A 16,771-nucleotide genomic window follows, 5' to 3' on the forward strand; every position below is an offset into this window, starting at 1 on the left:
GTTTGCCACTCAGAAGGACAAAATTCCTGTACAAATAAGATGTATCTCTCTCTCTCTCTGTATTGGATGCACTAATGGAATTTAGCAAAGGAATAGAAAATGCATTGATCCTAAAGGAAAATTTATAACAGTGTATTTTGATATTGAAAAGGCACATGACAGTGTGGAAAGAAGGATTATCAATCAAGCTACATAAAATGGGTATACAAGGGAGGATGTATAACTGGATTCTGCAGTTTTTAACTAATAGATACTAGTCTATAGATAATAATACAACATATAAAATAGAGTGTGGAGTACCATGTGGAAGTGTTATAAGTCCAAAATTATTACAGTTTTTAAGTATCTGGGATTATGGTTTGATAACAAGTATGCATGGAGAACACATATAAATATGATAGAGAATAAAGGTAAAAATTGTACAAATTTGATGAGGGCCATATCTGGTTCTGGATGGGGTGCATGTAAAAAAGCACTGATATATATATATATATATATATATAGAGGTATGTTAAAGACCATTATTGAATATGGATGTCTATTATATAGAGCAGAAAAAAAGAACAGTAGGTGGCGGTATGTGTCTAAGGTGCAGAATACGCCAAAACCCAAAAGTAGAAGCGCTTAACTGGGGCTGGTGTTACACGATCACATGACCAGCCACAAGTCATGTGATTGGCGCTCCATTCTTGCAATTTTGGGTCCAGAGTGAAGCACTTTAATAGCCTAGGGATAAAAGCTGGGCATCACGAGCACTGAGGCTAAAGATCAGACACAACTGCTGCATCAGTAAGTAGCGCTCCGTTGAATGTGACAGTCGCACGACGCTGAGCTGTTAATTAAACAGCGCAGTTGTTTTTTTTACAGCTCATGTTGTAGTGTGTGTGTCTCCTGTTGTCAGAAATGTCCTGCCCCTTTCTCACTTTGCGTCTCTACGGTTATTATGGATACCATGTTCCAAAGCACACCTCCTGCACAACTTCAGTTCAACTTCAATATCGTGCACTGATTTAGTGAGTTATTAGGCTATCTGCCACCAGGTTTCTGTCTCTAAACATCAGCTCTTCAGTCGGACAGTGTGTTTTGAGATTTTTTTTTTAAACCTATTTAATCTCACAAAAAAAAATGGTCAAAAGCATAAAACTCCTTATAGTCAATACCTCTATTGACTCTACCTGTGTATTTAATTCCCAGTCGAACGAGTCTCGAGCCAGAACTTTACAGCGTGAAACATATGCACTTCTGGTACAGTTTGATTCCCAAAATAATTATTCAAATGAGCCGGTTCTTTTCAATCAACAACACCAAGCATATGGTGATTCCGGTATAGTCCGCTCCCGAAAGAACCATTCTAATGAGCCGGTTCTTTTGAATCTGCAGCGTGAAACATAAAACGCTTCCTGTATACGTAATCTTATACTGATGTGCAAGTTATGAATGTCCAACTCGAAATTTAATTAGAACTGTTAAACTCTCACAAGCCTGAAGTACAACATTAGGCTACAACACAGTCTAAACTGTCTCTAGAACTGTTTCTGTTCATTTAATGATGACCTATGTCTCTAGTATGGAATGATTTTCCGGACATTATTCAAAAGGAATTGCAAATTGTATTTGCAATTGCGTTTTCAATTTGTGGACGCATAAAATGTGACATAATCCAAACGCAATTGCAAATCTTTACCGTTTGCATTTTCGTTTAAGCGAACGCACAGTGACTGCCAGATTTCAAATGGAAAAGCAAAGTCCGTTTGCAACTGTGTTTCCCATATCTTACGAGTTTTGGCCCTGTCATATTTAAATAGCAATTTCAATTACCACGTCTGCTTTTTCACTTTCTCAGCGTCGCGTATGTAGCCAGCCAAAACTCAAATGGAATACTAATTCCCTTAGTATTTCCATTGATGCCTTACACGGAAACCTGTCAATCAGGGTCAAGGGTGGGATTATGCTATGGGGCGTGTTTGTCTTGGGAAGAGACGTCACTCACAGTCGACGGTCAAGAGTCATTATATAAACAAGCATTAAAAGTAATGGACCAGAAATCTGTAAGATGGCATCACTGCATCATTCTAAGGAAGCATAATATCTTGAGTTTTGACAGTTTTGTAAATTTGTCTTTTTTCTATTATAAAACACTTCATTAGGTTCTTAATGGTTTAAGTCTGTAGACAATATTTGAAAATCTGAAAGCAAAACTATTTTTTTCTAATATCTTACATAATTCAAACTGAATTTTATTAAAGGTGATAAGGTGTGGTTTAAAACATCTGTATCACAGATGACACAATTGTTGGTGCATGGCACGTTTTAGCTGGTTTCCTTGTCAGTGTCGGTTAGAATGTCCCTCACGCCTTTTGTGATGTTTGACTTCCTCCACACAGTTGTCCAGCATCTGCAAAGAGCATCAAAAACTAGCATGGGTGCCATAACATCCAGTATTTTCACAAAGTTTAGCAGGAAAATAAATTAACTGGCCAAATTATGGTTACTCCAGGCATGCTTGTGCATCAGCATTAGATGCTGTATATGTCCCACCACTAACTGAAATGAACATTCTGATTGGTGGATCAGCTTAGTCTGGCTGTCTATCTTGCCTGTGCCATCAGTTGTGCTCCCGCCTCTCGCTGCCCCATGTGCGTATAGAGAGAAAAAAAAAAGTGACATTGTGTTAATAGATTGAAAAAGTTCAGGCTCAAAAGCCTACTCGTTATTCTGGCGGCCATACATATCAGGTGGGCATACGCAAAATCCTAAGAACGATAGGTGGGCATACAACATATACCTGCATATGCCCTAGACTACACTACTGGCTTTAAGGTAATTAAAACTCAACTCAGCAGAATTTAAATGACAATTAATTGTCAGCCAAATTTCACAATCGTGACCCCTAATTTTCATTATTAGGTTGCTACTTTGTGAATTTTGTTACAAATTTTTCTTTTACTGAGAGTTGATTAAGAATGCACAAGTTTTAGTTATTTCTGTTAGAAAAAAAGTGTTACTCAAATTGCTATTATTTAACTGTAAAATTATTTTATGTTGGACTGATAAAATGGCAAATATCAATAAAACTAATATCATATACTTTCCACAAATATGTGGATACCTTGTTTTAACTGATGTAATTCATGAACCACACAAAACTTGTGAACAAATCCAGTTTTCTTCTTGTGAGCGCTTAAAAATTCCACTGAAGTGTGCATGACAATCAGCCTGGATCAACTCTGTGTCCCTCTGACTCACGAATGTTGCAAGACAGTCATCCATGATGTTCTAAGCAGGCGGTCCGAGGCCATGTGTAAACTGAAAGCTGTCAGGAGATGGTGCTCCCTGAATCCGCATGAGTGCGTGAGAGCTAGGGTTGGGACGATTCATCGACATAATCGACGTTATCGATTACAGAAATATGTCGATTTGCATAACATGCATCGGTGCGTCGCAATGGAATAATTAAAATGGCATCACCTGGTTTAAGCATGGATTCCCCAAAGAACAAACTGCAGCTAAAAAAACTTGCACTTTCCTTATATTCGAATTGAACAAGTTCTTAAAATCGCTCCAAAATAAAATAAAATAAAATTAATCTACATTTAGCAATTCAACAACAAAATAAATTAAACAAATGTAAAATTCAAGTCACTTTCAAGAGGAATATCAAAACATCGTGCAACCTCGAGTTTAGCAGTCCAACATAAAATCTCTCCAAAATAAAATTAATGTTGGACTGTAAAATAGAGATTACCAGTTAAAACAGGGCTATTTTTGTTGCAGAATAATGCCCTGCAGTACACACTTTGTTTCTTGTACCTTTGTTTGTGTTTAAGAGAAGATAATTTATTAGTTTTTTATATTTATTTTGGGTTAATTAATTGTTATATTAATCAAGAAATAATAATAAAAAATCTTTAGAAAGATCGGCAAAATAATCATTAGATTAATCGATAAAAAAATAATCGTTAGGTGCAGCCCTAGTGAGAGCAACTTAAAACTAAAAGCGTTTAATTTGTAAAATTAGTTAATGCCATATGTGTAATGTTGTTACAGTTTGTTTGATTCTGTCTTTTGTGACAAAATGCGATTGCTTTGTGTAGATAAATAAAAAAAAATGTGATAACTAAACTTAAAAGACTGAACAGAGTAGTTTCCCCAGCCAATATTTCTTCTCACATAAAGATGAACGACATAAACCTGTAATTTTGTGCCAAAACTGACCCGACAGCTCAAAATACAAAGAACTTTTGTAGGCTTGTCGTAGTGAATCGTTGTAAGCACACTGTTTTGAACATTGTTTTTTATGTACTCAATCAACAATTAAATTGTGTTAATTTTTAACCAAAAAATGCAGCTTTAATAAACAGTTACCAATAAGTTATATTTATAGGATTGTGAAGTAATTGCTATTCTTGTCAATGAGTATTTAGGGCCGCTGCCGGTTCATAGACAAAGTAAAGCTTAGCCTAAAACAAATATCAGATAATCAAATATTTCAAAATTTCTTGTGAGCTGAAAATGTATTTTTTTCCCTCATTGTACTATTGTTTACTGTGCTTGCTTAAATTGGAAGTTTAATTAATTTCTATGTTATGATTTTATTTATTTTTTTATCATGGTTTCTATATTTTCAGGCATGGAGGACAGCAGTGGTGTTGCTGTCTTTGTGCCTCACTCTAGGGTCCAGCAGGATGCTGTCTCCATCCCTGACCCACATCTTCATGATGGCGAGGACCAGAACAGGCAGCAGCAAAAGCAGGCTGCTGACTCCCTCATCCAGGTCATCAAGAAGCTCAACAAGATTTTGGAGAAGCAGCCCCGGCAATGCACATTCTCTGGGGAAAAAGCGGCCCTTGCTGACCTTTGCTTCTGTACCTGTTCCAGACAGCAGGTATAGAACTGATGGGCCTACACCTTGTAAAATACCCAGAGAGCTGGAGGAGGAATGCCCTGCATATAGCTGCTCATCTTGTAATGCATACAAATAAGAGCCTTCATGTCTAGGTTCTCGTACTTCTAATGGCTACCAGTGCAATATGTGCCAATATATCTCACCCACATTGGAGATGTTAAAAGAGCATTTGCTGCATCATGACAAGCATCACAGCAACCTCATCTTCATGTGCTCAGAGTGTAAGTTTACCTCCAACCACCAAGAGGAACTAGTGGCACATGTAAGACTCCACCTGGAGGAGGGGGACCATGACAAGAGCTAACGACAGAATCAGCAAGGAGCATTCAGCACAGGATGACTAACAAGTTTGAATCCGAGGAGACCTCAATGCCAAAAAAGTGGTACAACTTTGAGCGTTGTATGAATGCAGACAACGGAGCATTCTGCAGACCCACACATGGAAACATGTTGGTCTCGTTGACTGTACCATATATTTTAAGATCAGGTGGACTGTCCTGATAGCTTCAGCCCTCCTTTGGTTCAAGCAGGAAAGGATGTTACAATTGTAGTCCCACAATTGTAGTTGTAGCCACAACTGTAGGAGGAAAATCTCAAATGATGCATTGCTCATCTAACCTTAAGCTAGAGCATTGTGCCTCACTAGAAGTGAACTGTCATGGGGAGACTCTCGCCGTGAAAACAGTGGAGACCAAAATCCCCATCCTGAACCACATTTTGTCTATTAAAGACTCGGAGAAGCCATTAGTGGAGATCCCTGTGACACCAGAAGCACAGACGGAACTGGAGTTGGAGACGGAAAGCCAGCAGGCAAGCTCTGATAGCCTCATGTTCTCTGCAGAAGATCACCAGCTCCAACGTCAGCAGTGATGGCCATGTCAACGTCATTGTAGAACGCCTCCCCTGTGCCATAGAACAAGCCTTGTTAAGCAAGCCTTTGCTCCTCAGTCCAGAGGTGGCAGGAGACAAGACCCTCCTTGCCTCTGAGGAGCTGGAGTTAGAGAGCCAACACCACCACATATACTTAAAGCAAGAGGAGAAGGTCATGATTGGTTGGAATGGAGGTGATCGACAACTGGAGAAGGAAATGGTGCCTACAGGTTCTCCATCAGATGAAATTGTTCCACCAGTTCAGAGGAGGACTTATTCAGAGTCTCTTCGGCTGCATTCTTTGGCTGCCGAGGCACTGGTGGCCATGCCCATGAGAGCCCCTGAGCTTAGCAAAACAGCTGTTAAAGACATCCATGGCCTGAGAATGCAAAACCCTGATACAGGCCAGTGAATTATAGCGATTGCTGCCACTGCCAACCCTAAGGCATCCTCAGGAGAGCTTACTGGTGCAATTGGAGCTCCAGCTGCTCTTCTTAACCTCAGCCTTCAGAGTCCAAGAGGTTCGAGAGATGTGCTTGTTGAGGGACCCTCCAAAGCTGGCATCAGTATTTCTCTTTTGACCGTCATCGAGCGACTGCATGAACGCTCTACAAATGTCTCAACAATAAGGATATGGTTTCTTCTGACCTGTTTTGGGACCGTAGTTCTGATTTTACTTGCCCTACCAACAAATTCACTGGCCCAACCACCAAAAAATGTATAGCTTTTATTTTAAGCAATGTATTCAGATGTGCCAAAAATTATATTTATCATACAAAAGAAAAATATTGAAAATTAAGAGAAATAATAATTTTGTTTCTATATTTATAATTTTATTTAGTCGTCATGATATAAGTGTCATTAAAAACAAAGTTGTAAATATAAATTTATACATAAAATGTTATGATGTGGTTTTATAACACAATTATTTTAACGTGCATTTTGTTTACATCTTGTGGCTGTAATTTTGAAACCGTAAGTATTTTAATGTTGACAGATTGGAATTTTTAAAAGAAGGACAGATGCTGTTGATTGGGCTTAACTTGTATTGAACCAGGAATATTCCTTTAAGGGTCCCTGACATGAGGATTTAAACAGAAGTGGTGAGCAGTGAAATGGCAAGTAGAGAGCAGTTCAGTCAATAACAGAGAGCCAATAAGAGTTTACTGTTCAAGTCTTAATGGAGAAGCATGTGTTTCTGAAAATGATCAAGTTTTACAAATACATATGTGCAAAAAAATTGTATATTATAAGTGAACCTCAAGGAACATATTCAACTAATAAAAACTATTTAAAAAAAAAAAAAAAAATGCAAGCCATGACCCCTTTAAGAGCCTAAATGCAATTTGTTTACACTGTATTTGAGCAGGTTTCAATCTTTCTGATAGAGAGCTAGTATTTTCAGTAGATTGTTGCAATGGAGTTCAGAGTTTCTAATATTGGACAGCACTGCTCTCCCTTCCACTGCTGCTTTATTAATAAACTTATTAATGAAGAATTGATGATGGTTTTATTAATACCTCACTCGGAGTCAGCTGAGGAACCATGAGAGAGACCAGCATGGGATAGATCACATCAGCAGCACACTGACCCAAGTTTTTTTTTTTTTTAATCATGTATTTCTCTTTCTCATTCAGATTTTGTCAGTGAGCCGAGCAAATGCGATGTATGTGACTACACCAGTTCCACATATGTTGGGGTGCGCATCTATCGTTGAATCTACATCTCTGATAAGCCATTCAGTGTGAAAAGCAAGTTTTCCATTCTAAACAAGGATAAATGTTCAGCCATTTTTTTTTTTTTTTGTGTGTGTGTGTAAATTATACATTCTAAGGAGAATGAATAAGAAAGCATCAGATGTGTGCTAGTGTAAATATTTAAAAAATAAATGTGATATAGAATGAAATGAAAGTATTAACGGTAATCACCACAAGGGTGCAGTGGTGCTCAGTAGAAGTCTGCTGCTGCCTTTACCTATTGTGTAAAGACAAAGACCTTTTGCTATACTGTACTAGATGCAAAATATATTTTTCTCTTCAATACAAGCACACATACACCTGATTGCATGCAAAAAAAGCCTCGTTTTGAGTTCAGCCTCTCTACAAACAGCCTTTTTTTGCACTTCAGATGCATTTCTCCAAGTATTCAAACAAACAGCTGCCTGCATAAAACGCAAATAAGCATGCAGCCAAACAATGCCTGACCCCACTTGACAGGTGCTCCAGAAGGTCTCGCTTCAAACTGCTGCCTTGTGCTGCTCTAATTGTTTATCCTGTGTGGCGCAACCCCTCTAGGTGCTGCAGCTGTGACTTTGCACAACTAATATGAATAGCTTGAAGAGCCACATGAAGAGACATCCACAGGTACACCAAACCATGCAGCTTCTGGAGCAATACAGGTGAGAAACAGCTCTTACATACAGTACAGGTAGGGTTGTCAAGATATCAACATTTTAATAGGCTATACAGTACCATTAAACTGTCTTCTTCATACCAAATTTGATAAAACAGCAAAAGCTAATATGCTTTTTAAATACTTTTATTTTGAAAGTTAACTATATATAAGGAACAGTTCACCTAACAATTACATTTCTTCAATCACTGGCAGTTTAGTCCAAAACAGAGCACAGTTCATATGAAGAGATGGGTAATGTGAAAGCTGTTTTCCACAGTACCGAGACTTCTTGTAGGAGCTGGTCCGAGTTCGGTTGCACTGGGACTATGGCGTGGTTCGCATGAGTCAGAAAGCAACCTTTACTCAGGTCCACACTTGCTCATGTGTTTTTTTTTTGCTGATTTAAGCATGATGACATCAGTTTCACAAAAACAAACACACACAACGCATCATGAGTGGCAGGGAAACGGGACAGGTGAACTTTTATATATGTGAGTGTGCAACCAGCTGTGTCCTGAAAAAATAATGTTTGTGAGCATCAGATTTGTGACCCCATATGTGAAATCCAGAGATGTTTTCGTGTCATCGGCAATTTTTTAAGAACAGCTTATTTGTTTTGTAGCTCAACATATTCTGTCAATAATAATCAGCTTATTTTAAGGACATTTTAGGCCTGCTACATGTCAAAATAATTTGTTTTCTGGATGCTGATGCATCAGGGTGATGAATTAATTAAGTTGACTGAAAGAGACTGAACTGTTAAATGGATAGTACACCTGAAAATTAAAATGATGTCATCATGTACTCACCCTCATGTTGTTGCAAACCTGTATGAGTTTCTTTCTTCTGTTGAACACAAAGGAATTGTGAAATGTTGGTAACCAGACAGTTGATGGAACCATTGATTTCCATAGTATTTTTTTTCCTACTATGGCAGTCAACGGCTACCTTCAATTGTTTGATTACCAACATTCTTCAAAATATCTTTTGTGTTCAACAAAAGAAACTCACACAGATTTGGAACAACATGAGGGTGAGTAAATGATGACACAATTTCCATTTTTGGGTGAACTATCTCTTGAATGTGTTTATTTTTTCCACTACAAATTTATTCCAAATGTTACACAATAGACCAGTAAGAGAATTAAATTTATATATTAATTTATATATTAATGACATTTTCTACTGATATTTCATTTTACTAATAAAGTTATACAAATCATTCCACTGAATTGACTTGATTACAATCAAGCTCTTGTGGTACAACCATTCGTTTAAATGTTTTTATGCTTTTTGGTCATGCACATCATAATAAATGGGCCTATTTTAAGAATTTTCCCATAAATGTGTCACTGAAAATGTGAGAATCTCAGCTTTAATGTGGTATATGGTATAGTCAGGATAATTATGGTTCAAATGCATTGCAGATTTACAATAAGCTTGTTTTTACATTGGAATTTCTTAAAAAAACATTATTTTCTGAGCCTGAAATTCAGCAAACATTTAACATAGCCTTACGCAGTCAATATTAAAGATATCAAGGTTATATTTTCACATAATGTTCTTTACATTATGTAGGATGATTTTATGTAGAAACAGTGAATCACAAATAAATGACTTTAGCTGGGTTTTCACAGACAGGGTCACATATAATCTCCCTGGACATGTAAAAATGCTGAATTACAGCTTGCGAAGCACAGAGGCTTAAGTGTCGTTCACTCTGGTGTGCATAATGACACAATATTAATAACAAACACACAAAAATTGCGACCCATCAGGGCTCCAGACTAACTTTTTTCACTAGGAGCACAGTGGCCCCCAACTGAAAATTTTAGGGGCACAACCAGAAAATTTAGGGGCACACACCTTAAATCAACATGCTAACCAAATATTCACATTTCTACTAATTTCCACTGTACTATTAATAGATACTTTGATATTAGATGCAGAAATGACAATGTGCTGTTTCAAATTCACATTTTATTGTGCACTTTTATAGACGCAACAACAAGGTAAACCGACAGCACCATTGCTGTCATGGCAGTACAAATATATATAAAAAAATATACCATAGATACATTCAGAAAAAGTGCTTAGTAACAAGTTACGGAGCATCTTTGATCATTGTGTAAGTCTTCCCCTTCAGAGTATCTGCAATTACTCCAACAAATTGTGCGCATGCTGTATCGTTGTTGTATGTTTCAGTTAATTTTTAAGCCATTCTTCCTTTGAAGGTCGAGCTGGCTTTTGAATTTGGTGAAGGGTAGTTCCTCCTTAGCAACGAAGTAGGCCGTGTTAAATTTCAACATCATCTCTGCCTCATCTGCGCTCTGATTTACAGCCTCTTGTCTTCTAAAAGCAACCGGCAGTGGCGTTGCTTTTTGATTTATGAACATATCACGGCATACTCTGTGCTTAAGGCTGAGACTATGTTTAACTAAAGCATTGCGTTTAAACTGCGAAGTGCCTGCACTGTCGGCAAACTTAGTGTTTCCCGCATTTTTGGGGTAGCGACTTATTCGCAGTTCATGGAGTTCGTCTCCTTACAGTACTTCAGCCAGCTGAAATCTCGAACCCACTCTTCCCGAAAATGGTGGGTTCGGGACTTTTTCGCAACACAAACCTCGGACACATCATCAGACTGTGGCACTGGCACACTAGCCGCAGGTCGGAAGAACGAGTCAATAGTTCGCTTCATTGCTCAGATGCGCATAGAAGGTTGTGATATTTTGTCTGTCTCCCACAGATGTTTACGCATGGTCGATTATAGACCCTCCCCCTCCACGCATTAGCCAGTTACAGTGGCCATTCCCTATTCTTCTCACACTCATCACATTCCGGATTCATTAACGCGCAACTTCCACGTTTAACTTGTAAAAAAAAATGCACAAATTTACTGGTCGCACATGTGCGACTGGATGTAAAATTCAGTCGCACACACTCAAATTTTGGTCGCAAAATGCGACCATTTGGTCGCAGTCTGGAGCCCTGCCCATGTACATGTATTGCTTGCTTTCTTTACAGAAAACTAAAAATATTTGAAGAATATCTTTGCTCTGTTGATCCATTTAATGCAAGTGAATGGTGCCCAGAACTTTGAAGCTCCAAATAGCACATAGGCCACGTACACACTACAAAGATTTGGGAGTGACAACTGCATGTTAATGCATTTGTGAATACCCTAAATTATCGTTTCATGTATGTACGGAATACAGGACTGACTCCTGCAATTGCAATGATTGACAAAATATTTCCATAGCAATGCTTCAGCGTCTTGTGCCTGTGAATATGAAACATGAATGCCACCAGTTTAACCTGTTTTATGTTCCCTGTTTTTGAGCAAAAAGATTATCCACCACAGATCTGGCAATGTTTAGTTAGCTGCCGTCAACAGAATCACTGTGTTTTGTTTATGCATGTCTAAGCAGCTGTTGTTAAAAAGCATGCATGTGCTCATGCTGGACTGTAATGTGTAGGTTACTCCGAAACCTCAGGGGTGATGAGAGAACCTACAGTGGAGAGACCAACTGGAATATATTAATGATCAAAGACACATACCTCTATTTGTGTGATTTACACCAGGAGAAGATGGACACATCTCACACACACTATTGATCACATCTTTAACAAATAGTTGTTCAGTTCGGTTCTGAACACTGCATGGAATTTAAAAAAATGTGGTTGTCAATAGGGATGTTCCAATAATGGTATTGGTATTGGGTCCGATACCACGCTCATGCACTAGTACTTTAACTTGTAAAAATGCTCCGATACCAAAAAAACTATAATATGTCATATGTCAGGCACCCATGTCCTTGTCACAGTTCACCGGTTGTCCTTCCTTGGACCACTTTTGGTATACCACTGCATACTGGGAACACACCACAAAACCTGCTGTTTTGGAGATGCACTGACCCAGTTGTCTAGCCATCACAATTTGGCCCTTGTCAAAGTTGCTCAGATCATTACGCTTGCCCATTTGTCCTGCTTCCAACACATGAAATTCAAGAACTGACTGTTCACTTGCTGCCTAATATATCCCACCCCTTGACTGATTATATTGAATAACACTGATTATATTATTACAATGTCACCTGTGTTATTCACTTCACCTGTTAGTGGTTTTAATGTTGTGGCTGATCAGTGTATAGTTTGTTTGAATTAAAATGTGAGCGCTTGTGAATGTGTGGGGACAGTGTTGTGCTCATACCTTTTAAAGGGCACCTATTATGGCATTTAAAATGTTCCTAATATTGTTTTGGGAGTCCCCAACAACAGTTTTACATGCATGCAATGACAAAAAACACTTTTGTTGTCTTATAATATGCATTTATGTTTACCTGATTTGCTCACCGACTCCCAAATGATTCGTTCAACCACTCATTTTTCCAAACCCCTCCTTTGCGTGACGCTAATCTGCGGTGATTGGTCAGATGACCCAGTCAGTTGTGATTGGTGTACTCTGTGCAGAGATTGTCGGAAACGGAACATCCATCACCGCTTTGTAGTAAAAAAATCAAAATAAGAGAAGGAATTTGAGTTGATTTATGTTAGCGATCATAGCCCAAAGTTCGGTGTTAAACACCCAATCAGTTATTGTTTGCGTTAGCCCAACGCATAAACATATTAGTAAAGCACTGCATTACTACAAGTTATTGCTCTATTCTTTATGACAACTCCAATAACATCGACAAACATTTCACATATTTCCAAAAAATTGACATTGGAGACCTAGAAGCTGCGCTGAGCGTAACTTACACAACACACACAAATACTTATTAAGCATGCTAAAAAACACATAAAAGCAACAATTATTAATAATACTTACAGGTTGTGATTCGGAGGAGGAAGCTGATCCAAATAAACTTGGTACTGAACCTTCCTTCAGTATCAACCGGCTCGCGAATCCACACTTGAAAGCATTCATGTTCGTAAAGCAATCGTCATTACAATTACACAAACACAGCACAAGGTTCGGGCTATACTTGTGTGGTATAGTTGTAAATATAAACTCTAGCCACTGATTCTTCACATGCTCATCCCTGGGCCTCAGAACACAGCGTCTTGTTGTCAACATAATGTTTTCAAGTTTTCCCTGGTGTCTGCGCGCGCAATGAGTGGGCACGGCCAATTTGATAATTTTTCGCCTTGACGTCACAACAAAAAGAAAAATGACTCGTTGGAAAAACGATTCATTACATTGACTCAGAGTCGACTCCTACTTTTGAGAGACAATAACCTTTTTTACGGTGAACTTTCATATATAAAACTTTGCAGGATGTTTTTGTTCACTTAAATCTATGTTACACACTACATGAAAGGTAATTTTCAAAATTCCATAATAGGTGCCCTTTAAGGCTCCTCCAAGGCTCATACACGAAAAACACACAGTCATGAGCATCGCACACTCTTTTTGTTGCAAATGCTAGTAAACAGAGTGCAAATTCACGTTGTAGCAACTTTTGCACATACAGAATACATACTTATTTAATTAAATAGCAGCCTTTTGCTGTTTAATAATTACTGAGTCATATAGTGACCGGCTTTTCCAGAGTGGGAAGCTGCCGACATCATAGCTCCTTAGTCAAAACAACACAGAAACTCACTTCAAAATAAAAGCTCAGTCAAAATTAAAGGTAAATTAATAGGAAAAAGTTATGACAGAAATATATCACTACTGTAAAGTTATGTACTGTACTACTACTACTAATACTAATAATAAATCAGTTGTAATTGTATTATACTTAAGCAGTATCTAACATCTGTGATTCTCTGTTATGCAGCATTTGTGGTTATCTGAGTTACCGTAGACAATTCTTGTGGTTATCTGAGTTACCGTAGACTTTGTCAGTTCGAACCAGTCTGGCCATTGTCTGTTGACCTCTCTCATCAACAAGGCATTTCTGTCCACAGAACTGCCGCTCACTGGATGTTTTTTTTGTTGTTGTTGTTGTTGTTTTTTTGGCATCATTCTGAGTTCATTCTAGAGACTGTTGTGCATGAAAATCCCAGGAGATCAGCAGTTCCAGAAATACGCAAACCAGCCCATCTGGCACCAATAATCATGCCACGGTCCAAATCACAGAAATATTTGTTTTCCCCCATTATGATGGTTGATGTGAACATTAACTAAAGCTCCTGATCTGTATCTGCATGATTTTATGCACCGCATTGCTGGCACACGATTGGCTGATTAGATAATCGCATGGATGATTGTTGGTGACAGATGGGCTGGTTTTAGTGTTTCTATAATTTTCACACACAACGGTCTTTAGAATTTACTCCAAATGGTGCTAAAAACAAAAAAACATCCAGTGAGCGGCTGTTATGTGGACAGAAATGCCCAGACTGGTGCGAACTGACAAAGTCTACAGTAACTCAGATAACCAACAATATTATGTTGAAAATGAATTGTTATATTTTCATTTGATTAAAGTTTTATTTCATTTATTTAAGCACCATTTTGATGATAACATTTAAATACTGGAGTATGAAAGAAAAACCCAACAACAAAAAAAACAGGTATCGGACTCCGTATCGGCGAGTACCAAAAATGAAGTATCTGTACTCGTACTTGTTCTCCAAAAAATGGTATCAGGACATTCCTAGTCACTACCTGAATTACTGCAGGGAGGACCGTCACGTGTGTTTGTTGTGGCGCAGAAAAGAGAAGGGCTTCCTCTGAGCTTTACTCTGAGCCTTCCTGGACTTCTGCACTGCACAGAGCTTGGTGAAATTCTGTTATAATTCTTCATAATTTTTTTTCTGTCTGGCTACTCTGATCCTACATTTTTATGCTGCCTTTATGTCCTTGTTGGACCTTCTGAGTTCTTGCCACAATTCATTTGCATTTTATGGACCAACAGAGCTGAGATATTCTTCTAAAAATCTTCAGAAGAAGAAAAAATTAATACAAATCTGGGATGAGTAAATTTTTATTTTTTTGGTGGACTATTCTTTTAATGTGAAAATTTGAATATTTAATTTAAATAATGGCACATGACATTTTTCAGTTAATTATTCAAAGTAAACAAGTCAGTAATGAAAAACAAATAAATAAAGAGAGTTATTTGCTTTTTTTCTTGTAAATGCTGTTGTTCGGGCTGTCACAATTATTAAATTTGGCTGACGATTAATTGTCAAATAAATAACAATGACTGACAATGAATTGTCTGTTTAGGGTTGTCAAGATGAATTGTCTCTTTAAGGGCTTTCATGATTAATTGTCATATAAATTGTAATTATTTACTTTTTTCTGCATGTGTGCTTCATACATGTCAAGTCACGTTTTATTTAACTTAAAATATATAAATAAAATAATAAATTAGGGATGTGTGATTTTCTTTTTAGGCTTTAGAAACTTATGAATGACATGACAAATAAAGTTTTAAATACAAATATTTCTAAATACTTAAAATATGTCTCTCTTTTTGGTCAACTTGTTGGTCAGTTTTACATTTACACTGATGTTTTTTGAATTCATACAGTATTTTGTTAGTTTTTTATAGAATATAATCTTATTATAGGCCTATTATGAAGTAGTAAAATATTTCTGTGCTAATTTCTTAATTTTCACACATTATTTTAATGCTTTGATTAAACCCACACGCTCTTTGTCATGAAGCAAAATCTTTGAGAATTTGTTTTGTAATTTTATCACTCCACAGAAATAGAATAATCATGCCTCTCCTGTGTCACTTGTTGTTGTTTACACTGTATGTATGAACTAGGAAGTACTTGGATTCACTCTCACAGTTTATACTTGCTTTTGTTAATATTTTCGCAGGAGTTTGGCGCAAGCCTCTGAGAGCGTGCGCATTGGAGCACGTGAGAAGCGATTAGGAGCTGGTTGACATCCGTGGTGTGGCAATGTCTATTTTTCTCCATTTACACTGCAATGCCCAATTACAGGGATATGCATATTTTGATATATTTTTGTCCCTCCTGTTAAAATTCACTTAAGTCATAACCAACTGTTTTTACTTTAATACATCCCAAAGAAATGCATATGCCCATTATGCATACAGCCTCATTACAGTGAGGCACAAATGCACATTCGAAAATAAACATGCAATCATTTAAAATGTTAATGCTTTAAACAGCATTTGGATAGTAAATTGAGTCAGTACTTTGTACTATACTGTAGAAAGAACTGGTGTCTTGTTATATCTGTAATTTTAGCACTTTCTTTAGCAAAAAGAAAAAACATGACTTTGCTGGAACAATGGGCATAATTGAATCTTCATCTAGTCACAGGTGCTCCCTATGTGGATATGTGTGCAGCCACCCACCATCTCTCAAATCCCACATGTGGAAACACGCAGGAGATCCGAATTACAACTATGAGCAAGTGAACAAAGCCATCAATGAGGCCATTTAACAGAGCAGCCGGTGAGAAGGGGACATTCACATTCATATCACACTTTATAAAATGTGATTTTAGAATATTTTCACACACAGTATAAATTATGTAAATATGTCTAACCTTCTGAGACCCGAGATTGACTGCTGTGTGCATTTTTTAGTTTTCATTTTTATTTGTAACCAGTACCACCTAATAAACATGCAAATATATATGCTATGTTTTCTTGTAGTTAATCG

General features: G+C 37.5%; 1 pseudogene; it reads left to right on the forward strand.

Moving 5' to 3' along the window:
* Window positions 1-687: 687 nt before the first annotated feature.
* On the forward strand, window positions 688-16,565 carry LOC127645436 (zinc finger protein 507-like; annotated as a pseudogene).
* The last annotated feature ends 206 nt before the right edge of the window (window positions 16,566-16,771 follow it).

This window comes from Xyrauchen texanus, chromosome 1, assembly GCF_025860055.1.
Source record: "Xyrauchen texanus isolate HMW12.3.18 chromosome 1, RBS_HiC_50CHRs, whole genome shotgun sequence".
NCBI lineage: Eukaryota > Metazoa > Chordata > Actinopteri > Cypriniformes > Catostomidae > Xyrauchen > Xyrauchen texanus.